The following is a 20,361-nucleotide window of genomic DNA, read 5'->3' as shown; positions in this document are numbered from 1 at the left end:
CTGCAACGTGGGCTCATGTGAAGACCTCCCTCCTGAAGGGTTGGCTCATGTGAAGACCTACCCTCCTGCAGGGTGGGCTCATGTGAAGACCTCCCTCCTGCAGGGTGGGCTCATGTGAAGACCTCCCTGCTGCAGGGTGGGCTCATGTGAAGACCTCCCTGCTGCAGGGTGGGCTCATGTGAAGACCTCCCTCCTGCAGGGTGGGCTCATGTGAAGACCTCCCTCCTGCAGCGTGGGCTCATGTGAAGACCTCCCTCCTGCAGGGTGGGCTCATGTGAAGACCTCCCTCCTGCAGCGTGGGCTCATGTGAAGACCTTCCTTCTGAAGGGTTGGCTCATGTGAAGACCTACCCTCCTGCAGGGTGGGCTCATGTGAAGACCTCCCTCCTGCAGGGTGGGCTCATGTGAAGACCTCCCTCCTGCAGGGTGGGCTCATATGAAGACCTCCCTCCTGCAGTGTGGGCTCATGTGAAGACCTCCCTCCTGCAGGGTGGGCTCATGTGAAGACCTCCCTCCTGCAGCGTGTGCCCATGTGAAGACCTCCCTCCTGCAGGGTGGGCTCATGTGAAGACCTCCCTCCTGCAGGGTGGGGTCATGTGAAGACCTCCCTCCTGCAGGGTGGGCTCATAGGAAGACCTCCCTCCTGCAGCATGTGCTCATGTGAAGACCTCCCTCCTGCAGGGTGGGCTCATGTGAAGACCTCCCTCCTGCAGCGTGGGCTCATGTGAAGACCTTCCTCCTGCAGGGTGGGCTCATATGAAGACCTCCCTCCTGCAGGGTGGGCTCATGTGAAGGCCTCCATCCTGCAGCATGGGCTCATGTGAAGACCTCCCTCCTGCAGGGTTGGCTCATGTGAAGACCTCCCTCCTGCAGCGTGGAATCATGTGAAGACCTCCCTCCTGAAGGGTTGGCTCATGTGAAGACCTACCCTCCTGCAGGGTGGGCTCATGGGAAGACCTCCCTCCTGCAGGGTGGGCTCATGTGAAGACCTCCCTGCTGCAGGGTGGGCACATTTGAAGACCTCCCTCCTGCAGCGTGGGCTCATGTGAAGACCTCCCTCCTGCAGGGTGGGCTCATGTGAAGACCTCCCTCCTGCAGCGTGGGCTCATGTGAAGACCTCCCTCCTGCAGGGTGGGCTTATGTGAAGACCTCCCTCCTGCAGGGTGGGCTCATGTGAAGACCTCCCTTCTGAAGGGTTGGCTCATGTGAAGACCTACCCTCCTGCAGGGTGGGCTCATGTGAAGACCTTCCTTCTGCAGGGTGGGCTCATGTGAGGACCTCCCTCCTGCAGGGTGGGCTCATGTGAAGACCTCCCTCCTGCAGCGTGGGCTCATGTGAAGACCTCCCTCCTGAAGGGTTAGCTCATGTGAAGACCTACCCTCCTGCAGGGTGGGCTCATGTGAAGACCTCCCTCCTGCAGGGTGGGCTCATGTGAAGACCTCCCTCCTGCAAGGTGGGCTCATATGAAGACCTCCCTCCTGCTGGGTGGGCTCATGTGAAGACCTCCCTCCTGCAAGGTGGGCTCATGTGAAGACCTCCCTCCTGCAGCGTGTGCTCATGTGAAGACCTCCATCCTGCAGGGTGGCCTCATGTGAAGATCTCCCTCCTGCAGAGTGGGCTCATGTGAAGACCTCCCTCCTGCAGGGTGGGCTCATATGAAGACCTCCCTCCTGCAGGGTGGGCTCATGTGAAGACCTCCCTCCTGCAGCGTGGGCTCATGTGAAGACCTCCCTCCTGAAGGGTTAGCTCATGTGAAGACCTACCCTCCTGCAGGGTGGGCTCATGAGAAGACCTCCCTCCTGCAGGGTGGGCTCATGTGAAGACCTCCCTCCTGCAGGGTGGGCTCATATGAAGACCTCCCTCCTGCAGCGTGGGCTCATGTGAAGACCTCCCTCCTGCAGGGTGGGCTCATGTGAAGACCTCCCTCCTGCAGCGTGGGCTCATGTGAAGACCTCCCTCCTGCAGGGTGGGCTCATGTGAAGACCTCCCTCCTGCAGGGTGGTTTCATGTGAAGACCTCCCTCCTGCAGCGTGTGCTCATGTGAAGACCTCCATCCTGCAGGGTGGCCTCATGTGAAGATCTCCCTCCTGCAGAGTGGGCTCATGTGAAGACCTCCCTCCTGCAGGGTGGGCTCATATGAAGACCTCCCTCCTGCAGGGTGGGCTCATGTGAAGGCCTCCATCCTGCAGCATGGGCTCATGTGAAGGCCTCCCTCCTGCAGGGTGGGCTCATGTGAAGACCTCCCTCCTGCAGCTTGGGCTCATGTGAAGACCTCCCTCCTGAAGGGTTGGCTCATGTGAAGACCTACCCTCCTGCAGGGTGGGCTCATGTGAAGACCTCCCTCCTGCAGGGTGGGCTCATCTGAAGACCTCCCTCCTGCAGGGTGGGCTCATATGAAGACCTCCCTCCTGCAGTGTGTGCTCATGTGAAGACCTCCCTCCTGCAGGGTGGGCTCATGTGAAGACCTCCCTCTTGCAGCGTGGGCCCATGTGAAGACCTCCCTCCTGCAGGGTGGGCTCATGTGAAGACCTCCCTCCTGCAGGGTGGGGTCATGTGAAGACCTCCCTCCTGCAGGGTGGGCTCATATGAAGACCTCCCTCCTGCAGCATGTGCTCATGTGAAGACCTCCCTCCTGCAGGGTGGGCTCATGTGAAGACCTCCCTCCTGCAGCGTGGGCTCATGTGAAGACCTCCCTCCTGCAGGGTGGGCTCATATGAAGACCTCCCTCCTGCAGGGTGGGCTCATGTGAAGGCCTCCATCCTGCAGCATGGGCTCATGTGAAAACCTCCCTCCTGCAGGGTGGGCTCATGTGAAGACCTCCCTCCTGCAACGTGGGCTCATGTGAAGACCTCCCTCCTGAAGGGTTGGCTCATGTGAAGACCTACCCTCCTGCAGGGTGGGCTCATGTGAAGACCTCCCTCCTGCAGGGTGGGCTCATGTGAAGACCTCCCTGCTGCAGGGTGGGCTCATGTGAAGACCTCCCTGCTGCAGGGTGGGCTCATGTGAAGACCTCCCTCCTGCAGGGTGGGCTCATGTGAAGACCTCCCTCCTGCAGCGTGGGCTCATGTGAAGACCTCCCTCCTGCAGGGTGGGCTCATGTGAAGACCTCCCTCCTGCAGCGTGGGCTCATGTGAAGACCTTCCTTCTGAAGGGTTGGCTCATGTGAAGACCTACCCTCCTGCAGGGTGGGCTCATGTGAAGACCTCCCTCCTGCAGGGTGGGCTCATGTGAAGACCTCCCTCCTGCAGGGTGGGCTCATATGAAGACCTCCCTCCTGCAGTGTGGGCTCATGTGAAGACCTCCCTCCTGCAGGGTGGGCTCATGTGAAGACCTCCCTCCTGCAGCGTGTGCCCATGTGAAGACCTCCCTCCTGCAGGGTGGGCTCATGTGAAGACCTCCCTCCTGCAGGGTGGGGTCATGTGAAGACCTCCCTCCTGCAGGGTGGGCTCATAGGAAGACCTCCCTCCTGCAGCATGTGCTCATGTGAAGACCTCCCTCCTGCAGGGTGGGCTCATGTGAAGACCTCCCTCCTGCAGCGTGGGCTCATGTGAAGACCTTCCTCCTGCAGGGTGGGCTCATATGAAGACCTCCCTCCTGCAGGGTGGGCTCATGTGAAGGCCTCCATCCTGCAGCATGGGCTCATGTGAAGACCTCCCTCCTGCAGGGTTGGCTCATGTGAAGACCTCCCTCCTGCAGCGTGGAATCATGTGAAGACCTCCCTCCTGAAGGGTTGGCTCATGTGAAGACCTACCCTCCTGCAGGGTGGGCTCATGGGAAGACCTCCCTCCTGCAGGGTGGGCTCATGTGAAGACCTCCCTGCTGCAGGGTGGGCACATTTGAAGACCTCCCTCCTGCAGCGTGGGCTCATGTGAAGACCTCCCTCCTGCATGGTGGGCTCATGTGAAGACCTCCCTCCTGCAGCGTGGGCTCATGTGAAGACCTCCCTCCTGCAGGGTGGGCTTATGTGAAGACCTCCCTCCTGCAGGGTGGGCTCATGTGAAGACCTCCCTTCTGAAGGGTTGGCTCATGTGAAGACCTACCCTCCTGCAGGGTGGGCTCATGTGAAGACCTTCCTTCTGCAGGGTGGGCTCATGTGAGGACCTCCCTCCTGCAGCGTGGGCTCATGTGAAGACCTCCCTCCTGCAGGGTGGGCTCATGTGAAGACCTCCCTCCTGCAGGGTGGGCTCATGTGAAGACCTCCCTCCTGCAGCGTGTGCTCATGTGAAGACCTCCATCCTGCAGGGTGGCCTCATGTGAAGATCTCCCTCCTGCAGAGTGGGCTCATGTGAAGACCTCCCTCCTGCAGGGTGGGCTCATATGAAGACCTCCCTCCTGCAGGGTGGGCTCATGTGAAGGCCTCCATCCTGCAGCATGGGCTCATGTGAAGGCCTCCCTCCTGCAGGGTGGGCTCATGTGAAGACCTCCCTCCTGCAGCTTGGGCTCATGTGAAGACCTCCCTCCTGAAGGGTTGGCTCATGTGAAGACCTACCCTCCTGCAGGGTGGGCTCATGTGAAGACCTCCCTCCTGCAGGGTGGGCTCATGTGAAGACCTCCCTCCTGCAGGGTGGGCTCATATGAAGACCTCCCTCCTGCAGTGTGTGCTCATGTGAAGACCTCCCTCCTGCAGGGTGGGCTCATGTGAAGACCTCCCTCCTGCAGCGTGGGCCCATGTGAAGACCTCCCTCCTGCAGGGTGGGCTCATGTGAAGACCTCCCTCCTGCAGGGTGGGGTCATGTGAAGACCTCCCTCCTGCAGGGTGGGCTCATATGAAGACCTCCCTCCTGCAGCATGTGCTCATGTGAAGACCTCCCTCCTGCAGGGTGGGCTCATGTGAAGACCTCCCTCCTGCAGCGTGGGCTCATGTGAAGACCTCCCTCCTGCAGGGTGGGCTCATATGAAGACCTCCCTCCTGCAGGGTGGGCTCATGTGAAGGCCTCCATCCTGCAGCATGGGCTCATGTGAAAACCTCCCTCCTGCAGGGTGGGCTCATGTGAAGACCTCCCTCCTGCAACGTGGGCTCATGTGAAGACCTCCCTCCTGAAGGGTTGGCTCATGTGAAGACCTACCCTCCTGCAGGGTGGGCTCATGTGAAGACCTCCCTCCTGCAGGGTGGGCTCATGTGAAGACCTCCCTGCTTCAGGGTGGGCTCATGTGAAGACCTCCCTGCTGCAGGGTGGGCTCATGTGAAGACCTCCCTCCTGCAGGGTGGGCTCATGTGAAGACCTCCCTCCTGCAGCGTGGGCTCATGTGAAGACCTCCCTCCTGCAGGGTGGGCTCATGTGAAGACCTCCCTCCTGCAGCGTGGGCTCATGTGAAGACCTTCCTTCTGAAGGGTTGGCTCATGTGAAGACATACCCTCCTGCAGGGTGGGCTCATGTGAAGACCTCCCTCCTGCAGGGTGGGCTCATGTGAAGACCTCCCTCCTGCAGGGTGGGCTCATATGAAGACCTCCCTCCTGCAGTGTGGGCTCATGTGAAGACCTCCCTCCTGCAGGGTGGGCTCATGTGAAGACCTCCCTCCTGCAGCGTGTGCCCATGTGAAGACCTCCCTCCTGCAGGGTGGGCTCATGTGAAGACCTCCCTCCTGCAGGGTGGGGTCATGTGAAGACCTCCCTCCTGCAGGGTGGGCTCATAGGAAGACCTCCCTCCTGCAGCATGTGCTCATGTGAAGACCTCCCTCCTGCAGGGTGGGCTCATGTGAAGACCTCCCTCCTGCAGCGTGGGCTCATGTGAAGACCTTCCTCCTGCAGGGTGGGCTCATATGAAGACCTCCCTCCTGCAGGGTGGGCTCATGTGAAGGCCTCCATCCTGCAGCATGGGCTCATGTGAAGACCTCCCTCCTGCAGGGTTGGCTCATGTGAAGACCTCCCTCCTGCAGCGTGGAATCATGTGAAGACCTCCCTCCTGAAGGGTTGGCTCATGTGAAGACCTACCCTCCTGCAGGGTGGGCTCATGGGAAGACCTCCCTCCTGCAGGGTGGGCTCAGGTGAAGACCTCCCTGCTGCAGGGTGGGCACATTTGAAGACCTCCCTCATGCAGCGTGGGCTCATGTGAAGACCTCCCTCCTGCAGGGTGGGCTCATGTGAAGACCTCCCTCCTGCAGCGTGGGCTCATGTGAAGACCTCCCTCCTGCAGGGTGGGCTTATGTGAAGACCTCCCTCCTGCAGGGTGGGCTCATGTGAAGACCTCCCTTCTGAAGGGTTGGCTCATGTGAAGACCTACCCTCCTGCAGGGTGGGCTCATGTGAAGACCTTCCTTCTGCAGGGTGGGCTCATGTGAGGACCTCCCTCCTGCAGCGTGGGCTCATGTGAGACCTCCCTCCTGCAGGGTGGGCTCATGTGAAGACCTTGGCCTTCAGGATGGGTGCATGTGTAGATCTCCCTCCTGCTAGATGGCTGAATGCAAAGACTCCCCCATGTAGCGTGAGTACATTGTATGTGAAGACATCCTTCCTGCTGCATGGGCTACTGTGAAGTCCTCCCCTTTGTACTACAGGTGCATGGAAAGACCTCCCCCTGTAGCATCAGTGTTAGTGAAGACGCCCGCCTGCAGCATGGGTGGTTGCAAAGAGCTCCCCCTTCAGCATAGGTGCATGCAAAGGCCTCCTGGGTGGGTGCATGAGAACACCACCAACTGTGGCATGGGTGCATGGGAAGTCCTCCTCCTGTGACATGGGTGCATGAGAAGACCTCCTCCTGTGGCATGGGTGCATGTGAAGACCCCCCACCTGCACCATGTGTATGGGAAGGCCTCCTCCTGCAAGATGAGTGCATGTGAAGATCTCCCTCCTGCTAGATGGCTGAATGCAAAGACTTCCCCATGTAGCATTAGTACATTGTATGTGAAGACATCTTTCCTGCAGCATGGGCTAATGTGAAGTCCTCCCCTTTGTACTGTGGGTGCATGGGAAGACCTTCCCCTGTAGCATCAGTGTTAGTGGAGACACCCACCTGCAGCATGGGTGGTTGCAAAGAGCTCCCCCTTCAGCATAGGTGCATGCGAAGGCCTCCTGGGTGGGTACATGAGAACACCACCTACTGTGGCATGTGTGCATGGGAAGACTCCTCCTGTGACATGGGTGCATGAGAAGACCACCTCCTGTGGCATGGGTGCATGGGAAGGCCTCCCAGGTGGGCGCATTGTGATAAGTTGGCCTGATATATGCTGTCCACTAGTTCTAGTGGGCACATTGTATCAGTCCAAACAACCCCTTATGGTGATAGGTTAAAGAAAACCTTAATTGAAAGCTATCCTAGTGGTAGCTATGGAGAGCAGCCTTCAGGCTAAGTCTTGAAGGAATGTAAAGTAGCTTGTTTTACCAGTCTATAATCTCTTGAATAACCAAATGAAAGGACAACCACACCAGGTATATATTTAAAATATATGTATTTAAGATAAAACACACCCCTCTAGTCTCTTTATGAGGCTGGAGTTCGAAGTACTTAAGTTATAAGTCAGTATTCAGCAGTAAAAGCACAAATACACGTTTGGGCCCTAGGGGCGTACCAAACCATATACCAATAAAGTGGTATAAGAACCACGACTGAGCTAGACACAAGGCCTAGAGCCTGTAGAAGTGCTTGGACCCAAGGAACCACCCAAGGTAGTGACACAGGGTCCCACGGGGGACGCGTGCAGTGTGAGAACACAGCCGCGAATCGCCGTTAACTTCTATGGGGAAAGTCACGGTTGCAAATTAAGAGTTTAAGGACACTTAGAGGATGACTACGAGCTAACCCTTTTGGACTTAGAGGTGTCTAGGGCCAACACCCACGGGAGCACCGGAGTACTCGAGTTACCTCACTCAGGGAAGCCGGGTGCATAGATGTCAAATAGTGTCGGGTCGCTGTTTTCAATGGAAGCTGCTCAAGAAGTGCTGCTGCCGTGAAGAGGAAAAGTGTCCGGAGAGATCCAAGCCTGGATTGAGGATGGAAGGAAACTGAAAGCAGAGGGGACAGAGTCTGGGTCACTTACCAGTGACCAGGGGCACGATAGTCCAATGCCCACAGATGTCAGGTGCTTCAGGTGAGTTGACGGGTGTCTTGATTCTTCAGCCACGACGTCCAGGAGGCGTCGACGACAACCAGGAGCTGGATTCGAGCTGTTCCACAAAGTCTGTCGAGTGCTGCGGTATCGGCGACCAGACTGGACCCAACAAGCCTTGGGTCCAGTCACTTGGAAATAGAAAAAGGACATCGGTGCAGACCATCAAGGTCTGAGGGACTCACCCAGCGAGGGTAAGTCGGGGCATGTCTAGAGCAACCAGGAAAGCCCAATCAGAAGAGGAGTTGCCTTTATGGGGACCCACTAGCCAACCGGCTAGCGATCGCGAAGGAGCCTCAAGCGGTCGCACTTGAAACTGGCCCACGGGTCACTTGTGGAGTGGAGGCCAGAGATCTTCGGCGCAGGAGGTGCTCAAGGCTAGGGCTACTCGGATCCCAAAGCACAACTTCGAGGAAGACCAGGAAGATGATGGATCAGCAAAAGGTCACGATATCCATGGGGTCATGGTTCCATGTCACCCACGATAGCCACGGGCCTCAGCTTTGCTGTGGACTCAGGGTAGCCTCTGGGAAGTCTGGAAATCCACCTCTGGGGATACAGAGACTTCGGCGTCCTGCGGGAGCTTCAGAATTGCAGACCGGACAGTTGCTTCTTTGGTGCCTGCCAAGCAGGGGAGTCACTCCTTGACCCCAAGGGAGATTTCTTCAGTCTTCTAGTTGAAAAAGAACGTCGACGGTCCAGGATATATGTTGCAGAGTTTCGTCCAGGGTAATCTAAAGTCCCATACTTCTACAAATTTTGGGTTGGACATACTCTAGGGACCCACCTATGGGAGGGTTTGGAAAGAGGGGTGGTTACACCCATTTCCTTTGTCCAGTTTCGCTCCAGAGCAGGGGCAGGTAGCCCCTGCAACCGGTTTGAACTGAACTATGCACAGGGACACCAAGTGTGCCCCCAGTGCAGGACTTCGAAGCACCAGAGAGTGCTCCCTCCTAGCCCCAATACACATTTGCCTGTCTGGGGAGTTGGTTACACCTCCCTGGGACAGGAAACCTATTGTCCAGGCCTCCCCTGCCGGAGTTTCGGTCAGCAGCAGGAGGCCAGACCCGTGTCTGTGGCAGTGGCATCCATTTTGTGATGCCAGGGCTGTAGAAAGTCTTTACCGGGTAGACCAGTGTGAACATGTCTCTCCATCTAGAAGGGTGGAATTCTACCCCCACCGCCAGAACTGGTGGGTGGGGGTAGTATTCCAAAGCGTTTGACACCAAACACAACATGTTTCCGTGCAGCCAGTCCAAAGTTAGCATTTACCGCGAGGTTATAATGCACTTAAGAGTATATGGTCAGGCTGCACCACAAACAGCATCAGAGAAGGTACTCTGAACGCTGAAGAGGGGCTCTGCTCATGCAGGGGCACCCTCTCACATAAAAACCAAGCACTCTGCCTTCAGGATTGTTAACGCCTGCCATAGGATTGACTTATAGGTTTTATATGTGTGTGCAATTGTAGTGATATAGGTAGCCTATACCACAGTAAGGGGTGCAAGCACCACCATACCCAGGCTGCACTAGCAGACCTGTGGTGTCATTTTGGAGTGCTTCCCAGGGGTGGCATAATACATGCTTCAGCCCCTGGTAGGCCTCTGAGGTACCTATCCCCTAGGTACATAGTATACCATATACTAGGGGCTTACAAGGCACTCCAGAATCCAATTAGATATGTACCTAATGTACATGGAAACCATTTTAGAGAGGAAGCAGCTAGACTGGGGTCCTGATTAGCAGGGCCACAGCCAGACTAAGGTCAAAAAACAGTGAAACACCAGCAAAAAGTGGGGGTACCCATGTGAAGCAGATCCTACTCTCCTACACGCATGAGAAGTCCTACTCCTGTGGCATGAGTGCATGAGAAGACCTCTATCCTGCACCATGTGCATGGCAAGGCCTCCTCCTGCAGGATGAGTGCATGTGAAGACCTTCCCCTTCGTGATCGGTGCATGCAGAGGCCTCCTTCTACAGCATCAGTGCATGAGAATACCTGCCCTCTGCAGCATAGGTGCATGAGAAGGCCTCACCCAGCAACATGGGTGCATGCGAAGACCTCCTGCAGCATGGGTGCATGAGAAGACCACCTCCTGTGACATGTGTGCATGTGAAGACCTTCCTCCTGCAGCATGGGTGCATGGGCAGGCCTCCCAGGTGGGTGCATGAGAAGTCCTACTCCAGTGGCATGGGTGCATGAGAAGACCTCCCTCCTGCAGCATGTGTATGGGAAGGCCTCCTCCTGCAGGATGAGTGCATGAGAATACCTGCCCTTTTGGCATGGGTGCATCCAGAGGCCTCCTTCTACAGCATCAGTGCATGAGAATGCCTGCCTTCTGCAGCATAGGTGCATGAGAAGGCCTCACCCAGCAACATGGGTGCATGCGAAGACCTCCTGCAGCATGGGTGCATGAGAAGACCTCCTCCATTGGCATGGGTGCATGAAATACCTCCCTCCTGCAGCATAGGTGCATGGGCAGGCCTCCCAGGTGGGTGCATTAGAAGTCCTACTCCTGTGGCATGGGTGCATTAGAAGACCTCCCTCCTGCAGCATGTGTATGGGAAGGCCTCCTCCTGCAGGATGAGTGCATGAGAATACCTGCCCTCTGCAGCATAGGTGCATGAGAAGTCCTCACCCAGCAACATGGGTGCATGCAAAGACCTCCTACAGCATGGGTGCATGAAAAGACCTCCCTCCTGTAGATGGGTGCATGGGTAGACCTCCCTCATGCAGCACGTGTGTATGAGAAGGCCTCCCCCTGCAACATGGGTGCATGAGTAGACCTCCTCCTGCAGCATGGGTGCATGGGAAGACCTCCTCCTGCAGCATGTGTGTATGGGAAGACCTCCTCCTTTGGAGTGGGTGCAGGAGAAGGTCTCCTACTGCAGTATGGGTGCATGAGAAGACCTTCCTCCTGCAGCATGTGTCTATGGGAAGACCTCCTCCTTTGACTTGGGGGATTAAGAAGGCCTCCTACTGCAGCATGGATGAATGAGAAGACCTTCTCTTGTAGCATATGTGTATGGGGAAACCTCCCTCCTGCAGCATGTATGTATGGGAAGACCTCCTCCTTTGGAGTGTATGCAGGAGAAGGCCTCCTACTGCAGCATGGATGAATGAGAAGACCTCTTGTAGCATGTGTGTATGGGAAGACCTCCTCCTGCGGCATGGATGCATGTGAAGACCTTCCTCCTGTAGGATGGGTGCATGTGAAGACCTTCCCCTTCGGCATGGGTGGATGCGAAGGCCTCCCCCTACAGCATAGGTGCATGAGAAGACCATGGGAAGACCACCCTCCTGTGGCATAGGTGCATGTTGGACAGGTTGACTATCAGTTTACCTTGTTGGATGTTTGGCTCCTAATTTGTCTGGAGGTCTCCGCCTGTGGTTCTTGCCATTGCACGATTTTCTGTTGGGGGCCTCTTCTTCTTCCTCGTCCTCAGCTCCAGCCTCTGTCTAAAAAAGTAGGGGCATAGATGGGCTGGGGAAAAGTCTGTGGTGCTTCTTGTGGATACATCTGGTTGGGGTGCCAGCCCATTGGGGGACCAGCGAGGGGGCTCTTTGCTGGAGGGCTTTTCTTTTTGCCGATGTGAGATGGAAGCGGTGGAGTGGCGTGTGCTTTGAGGTGGTAAGAATAGAGGTGTTGGAAAAAGGAGTATGCAAGGTAAAAATACCTAGAGGAATTCCACAGGGTTCTTTATTGGCTGGGTTCCTCTGCTATGCTTAATACACAAGACTAAAGAGTCGTAGCTAGAGAAGGTTATTCTGGGCCTCTCAAGCTCAAAACAGTGTATGTGAAGTGAGGGGTCAACATGTTTCATGTCTTTTATACTCCGAGGGATCTTGGACCTGGAGATACGTCTACTCATGCAGGGACGGTCGAGGTGCGTGTCTGTGTGGTACAGTGTCCTAAAATATTGAACTTGTAGTGTCATCATTTATACAGACATACAATATACCTTCTGGATGAACCTTGGGAGAGGAAGTAGCCTTAGGCTAGAGCGGTTGATCTCAAAGCTGGGGAACCAGGTTCGAGTCTCAGCAACGACACTCAATATCCTGTGATTCTGGGCAAATCACTTAATCTCCCCATGCCTAACAAAAAAGAATGTGTCCTTGTGTAACAAAACTGGTGCTGTGTAAAGCGCTCTGATACCTGATATCTTAGCGTGTAGTTCGCGCTACATAAAACACTAAAAAATAAATTTTAAACAACCTGGAGGGGGAGACAAACAATGACACAATTAAATAATCAAGGTATCTTGAATGTCACAGGCAGGGTGGTGATAATTGGCTGGGGAATGTTGCAGATCACTTTAAAAAGAATACGTATTCCAAGATGGGGAAAGGAAATGTACAAAAGGTTGAAATCAAAAAAATGAATTAAAACCAGGGATTACAACCACAGAAACAAATCATGCAATTATTCTTATCGGCATGGATATGGTGATGACGATGCTAGTAGGTTTGTGCTTCACTCACAGTGAGGCTCCACTGGGCAGGCAGTAGTAGTGTACCCTCGCAGGTGTCCCCTAGCGCATGCTCGCCTGACATCGTGCCATACTGATTGCCAAAGAGTGGCCCGTGGACATAGCCATGACTTACCTAATGCTATGGGCTACTGGCCCGTCTGTATGACAAGGACGCTCGCACACTGGCGTAACTAGCAGCCTGCACAGAAAAGCACCATTATCGATGCAGCTGGACGGTAATCACAGATGGTCCTACTGGGAGGGGGTACCAGTAGGGGGGCCATGAGGAATCAAAAAAAGTGCCATTCTATGTCATTTATCTAAAATCACACTTGAATGGTGACCAACGGAGGGGCAACAGAATCGGTAACACTTAACAAAAGTTCTCAGTGAAGATGTAAAGAGTCAATCGGGTGACCCTGGTACGGGCAGTGATCGTAAAGCCACGGAGCCCAGGAAGAGCGGGAGAGCTGACCTGCAAAGGCATGTCTGTCGGGGCTCGCTTGCTAGTAGGGGGATATGAACCGGGATCCCCGGCGGGATTTTTTCTTAGCAGTGTGGGATTGCTTTTAATCTACCATCATCAAGCCCCACCACCTGGCCATGCGTCGGCAGGGTGGCAAGCTGTTCAAAACACTCTGGGTGCTGCTCAACCCTGCAGTCGGGCTGCCAGCGAATCGATCTAAACTATACTCACAGCAGGTGATGCTACGTATGGGAGGGAACCTACTCCGCGTCCTGCCCTCACGAAAGGTGAGGAATTCCCAAGTGGACGGGTAAATCAAGGTCCACCGGTGGGCACATGATCATGGAAGCTAGAGCGGGGAAGGGGTCCAGTGATAGGCGCCAGGTTAGAGTGGTGCTCGGTGAAGTACCAGGCACTGGAAAAATCAGAAATCAAGGAATTAAAAATCAACTTGGGAATAGAAGCGTTTGCTTAAAAAATGGGCCAATTCAATGTGTGGATCACATATCCAAAGGGCTGTATGGTCTGTAAGCCGTATTGAAATGTTGTGCTTTGTGGGACAGGTGCATGTGAAGTCTTCCTTCCTGTAGGGTGGGTGCATGAGAAGACCTCCTTCTGTAGCATGATTTCATGAGAGGACCTCCTCCTGCAGCATGTGTGCATGAGAAGACCTTTCTCCTTCTGCTTGTGTGCATGAGAAGGCCTCCTACTGTGGCATGGGTGCATGCGAAGACCTCCTCCTGTGGCATGGGTGCATGTGAAGACCTCCTCTTTCAGGCTGGAGGCATGTGAAGACCTCCCTCCTGTAGCATGGGTACATGTGAAGACTTCCATCCTGTAGCATGGGTGCATGAGAAGACCTCCTTGTGTGGCATGGGTGCATGTGAAGACCACCTCCTATAGGATGGGTGCATAAGAAGACCTCCCTCCTGTGGGACAGGTGCATGTGAAGTATTCCTTCCTGTAGGGTGGGTGCAGGAGAAGACCTCCTCCTGTAGCATGATTTCATGAGAGGACCTCCTCCTGCAGCATGTGTGCATGAGAAGACCTCTCTCGTTCTGCTTGTGTGCATGATAAGGCCTCCTCCTGTGGCATGGGTGCATGAGAACACCTCCTCCTGTAGGATGGGTGCATGAGAAGACTTCCTGCCTGTGGGATGGGTGCATGTGAAGACGTCCTGTGGCATGGGGGCATGTGAACACCTCCCTCCTGTGGCATGGTTGCATGAGAAGACCTCCTCCTGCAGCATGGGTGCATTAAAAGAGCTCCTGCAGCATGGGTGCATGAGAAGACCTCACCCTGCAGGATGGGTGCATGAGAAGACCTCCTCCTGCTGCATGGGCGCATTAGAAGGCCTCCTTCTGTGGCATGAGTGCATGAGAAGACCTCCTCCTATGGCATGAATGCATGAGAAGACCTCCCCCTGCAGCATGGGTGCATGAGAAGACCTCCTCCTTCAGCATGGGTTCCTTAGAAGACCTACTCCTGTGGCATGGGTGCATGATAAGACCTCCCTCTTGTGGCATGAGTGCATGAAAAGACCTCCTCCTGTGTCATGGGTGCATGAGATTACCCCCTTCTGTGGCATGGGTGCATGCTAAGGCCTTCTCCTTCAGGATGGGTGCGTGTGAAGGCTTCCCTCTCTCCTGTTGCATTGGTACATGTGAAGACTTCCATCCTGTAGCATGGGTCAATGAGAAGACCTCCTCCTGTGGCATGAGTGCATGTGAATACCTCACCCTGCAGCATGGGAGCATGAGAAGGCCTCCTCCTTCAGCATGGATGCCCAAGAAGACCTACTCCTGTGGCATGGATGCATGATAAGACCTCCCTAATGTGGTATGAGTGCATGAAAAGACCTCATCCTGTGTCATGGGTGCATGAGATTACCTCCTCCTGTATTGGTACATGTGAAGTCTTCCATCCTGTAGCATCGGTCAATGAGAAGACCTCCTACTGTTGCATGGGTGCATGTGAATACCTCCTCCTGTGGCATGGGTGCATGAGAAGACCTCCTCCTGTGGCATGGGTGCATGTGAATACCTCCTCCTGTGGCATGGGTGCATGTGAAGACCTCCTCCTTCAGGATTGGTGCGTGTGAAGACCTCCTGTCGGGTGCCCCACAAGACTTACCTTTGCTTGTGAAGCGATTCCGCAGAGACGACAGGAGCACCCACCCTAGTACCCACCTGACCCCCTAGGACATAAACCCAACAGGGATGAGATGGACGCCGGGGTAGCAGCCAGAAGAGGGCGTAGTGTTGTGGTCTGAAGCGAACAGGAGATCTCGAGGGCCATTGGGGAAACAAAGGAGATTCCGATTGGGAACAACCCCCACGAATGCCCTTCCTCTATTCCCTAAAACACACACAAATGTCAGGACTCACCAGTGTTTCTGTGGCCTCAGGTCCAATCAGGGATTCCGGTTCGATCAGGAATCTTCTTCTGCAAGGGCATTGAAAATAAAGGTTTGTGGTTAGATACAGCGCCTCTGGATAAGCACCCAGTGTGCTGGCTGTATGGCTCTCCCCAGTAACAGAGAAGGTAGCGCTTCTGCGCGGATATAAAAAACAAAGGAACCAAATGCAAAGGTGCTTTAGCGTGGAAGCCAAAGAACAGAGAAACCAAAGAGGATGGCGCTCCAGCGCGGACGCCACAGAAGAAGGCAGTGCGCTCCTGCGCCGATGTCAAAAAGGGTGCAGGAACCCACAAGGGATGGCGCTCCAGCGCGGACGCCACAGAAGAAGGTAGCGCTCTCCTGCGCTGATGTCAAAGGGTTAAAGGAACCCCCAGGGGATGGCGCTCCAGCGCGAACGCCACAGAACACAGTAGCGCGCTCCTGCGCTGATGTAACAAGGGCGTAAGGAACCCACGGGGGAAAGGGGATGGCGCTCCAGCGCGGACGCCACAGCAGAAAGGAACCTCAGTTCGAAAACCAACAGCCACCTGAGTAACGGCGGCACTCCGGAACTTCCTTCGCTGCAAGCCTCGATAGAAAGAATTTGAAGCACCGATCCGGCGGGGAACGCGAGTTATAAGCGTTTCCCCCGGAAGTGCTTCATTGACCTGTGGTGACTGGGAGAACTAGACCGGGGCTCAACTTCCGCCCGGAAGTGAGTATCCCGGCGCCTTGTGTGTGTCCTAGCGGAATGTCGGGGAACGGCAATCGCCGCGAACCCGACAGAACCCCCTCCCAAAACAGGCCCCCCTCCCGCAACCCCGAACCTCAGACAGGGCAAGCAGGGCGAGGGCTCAGGGGGTGTCGCAGATGAAAGGCACGGACCAGCGCGGGGGCATGGCGTACGTGGGACAAAGGCTCCCAAGAACGCTCGTCAGGACCGTAACCCTTCCAGTCCACCAGGTAGAACAGCTTACCCCGGACCCGGCGGGACCCCAGGATGGCTCTGACCTCATACTCCACATGCCCTCCACCACCACCGGTGCAGGAGGAGAGGGGATGGAAGCCTCAGGGCAGACCGCCCGTAGAAGGGAGACATGGAAGACTGGGTGGATCCGCATCCGCGGAGGGAGCGAGAGTCTCATGGCCACTGGGTTGACCACCTTCTCGATGACAAAAGGACCCACAAAGCGAGGCAAGAGTATTTTGGGACCATGCACATTGAGGTGCCGAATGGAGAGCCACACCCTGTCGCCCAAGTGGTATTCCGGCTCCTTCTGTCTATGGGCGTCGGCATGCGCCTTGTAGGTGTCCTTAGCCTTGGCCAACTCAAATCGTGCTTGCTGCCAGAGTCGGTGTAGGGACTCATGATAAGCATGCACCGTAGGCAACTGACTGTCCCGGGGCACCTCCCAGGCAGAGGTGCGAGGGTGACGTCCGTGGAGACAAAAGAAGGGAGACATGCCAATGGCCGAATGCTTGCTGTTGTTATATGCGTATTCCGCCAACCAGATCACCTCAGACCATTCCTTCTCCACCATCAGTATCAGACAACGGAGATATTGTTCCATGGTGTGGTTCGTCCTCTCGGCCTGACCGTCGGTCTGTGGGTGGTACGCCGATGATAAACGCGCATCAATCTCAAGGAGTCTGCATACTTCCTTCCAGAAACGGGACACGAATTGAGAGCCCCGGTCCGTAATGACCACGGATGGAATTCCATGGAGGCGAACCACCTCGTGCACGAAAACCAAGGCCAGCTCCGCTGCCATGGGTAACTTCAACAAGGGTACGAAGTGCGCCATCTTGGATAGGTGATCGACTATGGTGAGAACAGTGGTATGCCCGGTCTTGGTGATGGGAAGCTCCACCACGAAATCCATTGAGATAGTGTGCCAGGGAAAGGGCGGAACTGGTATGGAACGCAGTAACCCAACAGACGGTTCAGACCTGTTCTTACCCAAGAGACAAATGGTGCAGTTCTTTACATGGGTTCTTGTGTCGGACACCAGGGTTGGCCACCAGAATTGTCTTTGTAAGAGCTCGAGGGTTTTCTGATAACCGGGGTGGCCAGCGAGGACGTGGTCATGGCACATGCGGACTGCGCCTTGTTGGCTAGGTGCTCCAGGTAAGTACAACCGGTCTCCTTTAAACAGCAAGCCGTTCACACGGGTCGTCCCTTCGTGGTCTTGAGCCAGGATATCCGGATCGGCGTGTTCCATATCACGTTTTACCAGAGATAAGAAGCCCGAAGATGTAACAGCCCCCTGGAAGTGGTCTTCTGCGATAATGGGCCCCGGCTCGGGGGTCTCGGTCTTCTCGTCCTGTTCTTCTAACCGTGAAAGGGCGTCCGCTTTGGCGTTGTCCTTTCCGGGTCGGAACGTGATCAAGAAGTTGTATTCGTTGAAGAATAATGTCCATCTCAACTGTCTGGCAGTGAGAGCACGGGCCGAGCGGAGAAACTGTAGGTTCCGGTGGTCGGTGTAGATGGTCACCGTATGTTTTGCATCCTTCAGGAAGTGGCGCCATTCCTCAAACACCGTTTTTATGGCCAACAGTTCACGGTCCGACACTGTGTAATTGCGTTCCGCGGGTTGCAGTTTTTTAGAATAAAAGGCCACCGGATGCAATTGTCCTGTGCTGGTGTTTCGTTGGGATAACACACCCCCTATGGCTTCTTTGGAGGCATCTGCTTCCACGATAAAGGGCTGCTCAGTATCAGGGTGCGCCAGCATGGGGGCTATAGTGAATCGTCTTTTTAATTCCTGAAAGGCGCTGTTTGCGCTCAGATCCCACTCGAACGGCACCCCTTTTCGTAGTAAGCGTGTGATAGGAGCTACCAGCGCGGAGAATCCTGTGATGAACCTTCGGTAGTAGTTGGCAAAACCTACGAACCGCTGGACCCCCTTCACGGATTCCGGAGAAGGCCACGTCAGAATGGCTTCCACTTTCTTGTTATCCAAGTGGATACCAGCTGGAGTGATGATATGCCCCAGGAACTCAACGGATGTGACGTGGAAAACACTCTTCTCCAGCTTGACATATAACCTATGTTTCCCTAGTTGTTGGCGGACGGAACGCACGTGATGCACGTGGTCGGTGATGTTACGAGAATAGATCAGAATATCATCTATATAGACAATGCAGAAAACGTCAATATAGTCCCTCAATACTTCATCAATGAAGTACTGGAACGCTGCGGGGGCGTTGCAGAGTCCGAAAGGCATGACCTGATTTTCGAAGAGTCCAAACTTCGTCCGGAAGGCGGTCTTCCATTCGTCTCCCTTCCGGACTCTGACTAGATGGTAAGCACCCCGCAGGTCGAGCTTAGTATATACTGAGGCGTCTTTTACTTGGTCCAAGAGGTTGGAGATCAACGGTAGGGGGTACCGGTTTTTTACGGTGATGGCGTTCATCGCCCGAAAGTCAATGCAAGTCCTCAGGTCACCCTCCTTCTTGGATACGAAGAAAAGAGGAGAAGAAACCGGAGATCTGGAATGGCGAATAAAACCGTTGTCTAAATACTCATCCAAATAGGAACGAAGGTGGATGTTCTCTTTCTCAGTGAGAGAGTATATGCGGCTGCATAGTAACGTAGAGCCAGGGATCAGATCAATGCGGCAGTCAAACGATCGGTGAGGAGGCAGAGTGTTGGCCCCCTTCTTGTCGAACACTTCTGCTAGGTCTTGATACTCCTCCGGTATGGTTGCTTGGGAAATCATCCCCATGCCTTCTACTGGTAGGGATCGAGCCTGTATGGAGCTAGCACCCATGGGATTGTCCGTCGTATAACAGGTGGTACAGCAGTATTCCGAATCCAGGTGCACTGTTCTGGTTACCCAATCGATTCGGGGATTGTGCTTCACTAACCATGGCAACCCTAGTATCACCTTGAATTGAGGGGCGTCGATGACGTCGAAACAAATAGCCTCAGCATGCTGGTTGGCAAAGGACATGGTCATGTTCTCGGTTTGATGCCTGATAGGGCCGGAAGTCAAGTCTGTTCCATCCACAGCCTTGACCGTTTCGGGTTGCTCCTTTGGCACTGTGGCTATGCCCAAGGTACGTAAAAACCCGGTGTCAATAAAACTGCCTGTCGCACCGGAATCCAGCATGGCGGTTACCAACCAGGTTCTGCCCGCTTGATTACGTAAGGTGACATCCATTCCTACGTGATGACTGCCGTCCATCACTGCAGGGATCGCTGAAACGTTATACGAAGAACCCAGAGGACGGATCCCCTTGTCTACTGGGTTGTCTCGTTTCCCATCGGTTCGCTTTTGGTGATGGGTAACGCAAACGGCCTCCTGCCCCTTGTTTTGGAGGGCTTCACCGGACATTCCCTGACGAAGTGTCCGCTCTTCCCACAATATAAACACTGGTTCTGCTTCCTCCTTTTTTCTCTCTCTTGACTGGTCAACGGCCCTCTTATGCCCCCGATCTGCATGGGTTCGGGGATGTCGCCTGGAGGAGCGGCTTCCTCTTTGGCCTTTTCGGCGCTCTTGTCACCAATCGACAAGAAACGGTTGTCACTGTTTCTCCCTTTATCGGTCCTCCTTTCCTGTAGTCGGAAGTTCATCTTTACCACTAAATCGATAAAAGGACCTATTTCCTCCGGTGGGTTGGGCAACTGGGAGATGAGATCCTTCAGATCATCACGCAGGCCTCGGTAGAATACTGACACCTTTTTGTCCTCTGGCCAATTTGCCTCGATGACAAGCCGGCTGAAGCGGGTGATGTAATGCAGTAGGTCTTGGCTGCCTTGCTTGAGATTAAGCAGCTCGTTGTCTGCGGCCTGCACAAAGGTGTGGCGAGCGAACATACGCCGCATGGCTTCCTTGAACGTCGGCAAGTGGTGGAGCATGGGATCGACGTTTTCCACAAAAGAGATGGACCACTGAGCGGCGTCTCCTCCCATGTACGATAAGATGTATGCGACCTTCGATGCATCATCGGAAAAAGCCGCGTGTCTAGCCATGA

This window comes from Triturus cristatus, chromosome 2_1 (assembly GCF_964204655.1).
Source record: "Triturus cristatus chromosome 2_1, aTriCri1.1, whole genome shotgun sequence".
In the NCBI taxonomy this organism is placed as follows: Eukaryota; Metazoa; Chordata; class Amphibia; order Caudata; family Salamandridae; genus Triturus; species Triturus cristatus.
This window is presented reverse-complemented; position numbering follows the sequence as displayed.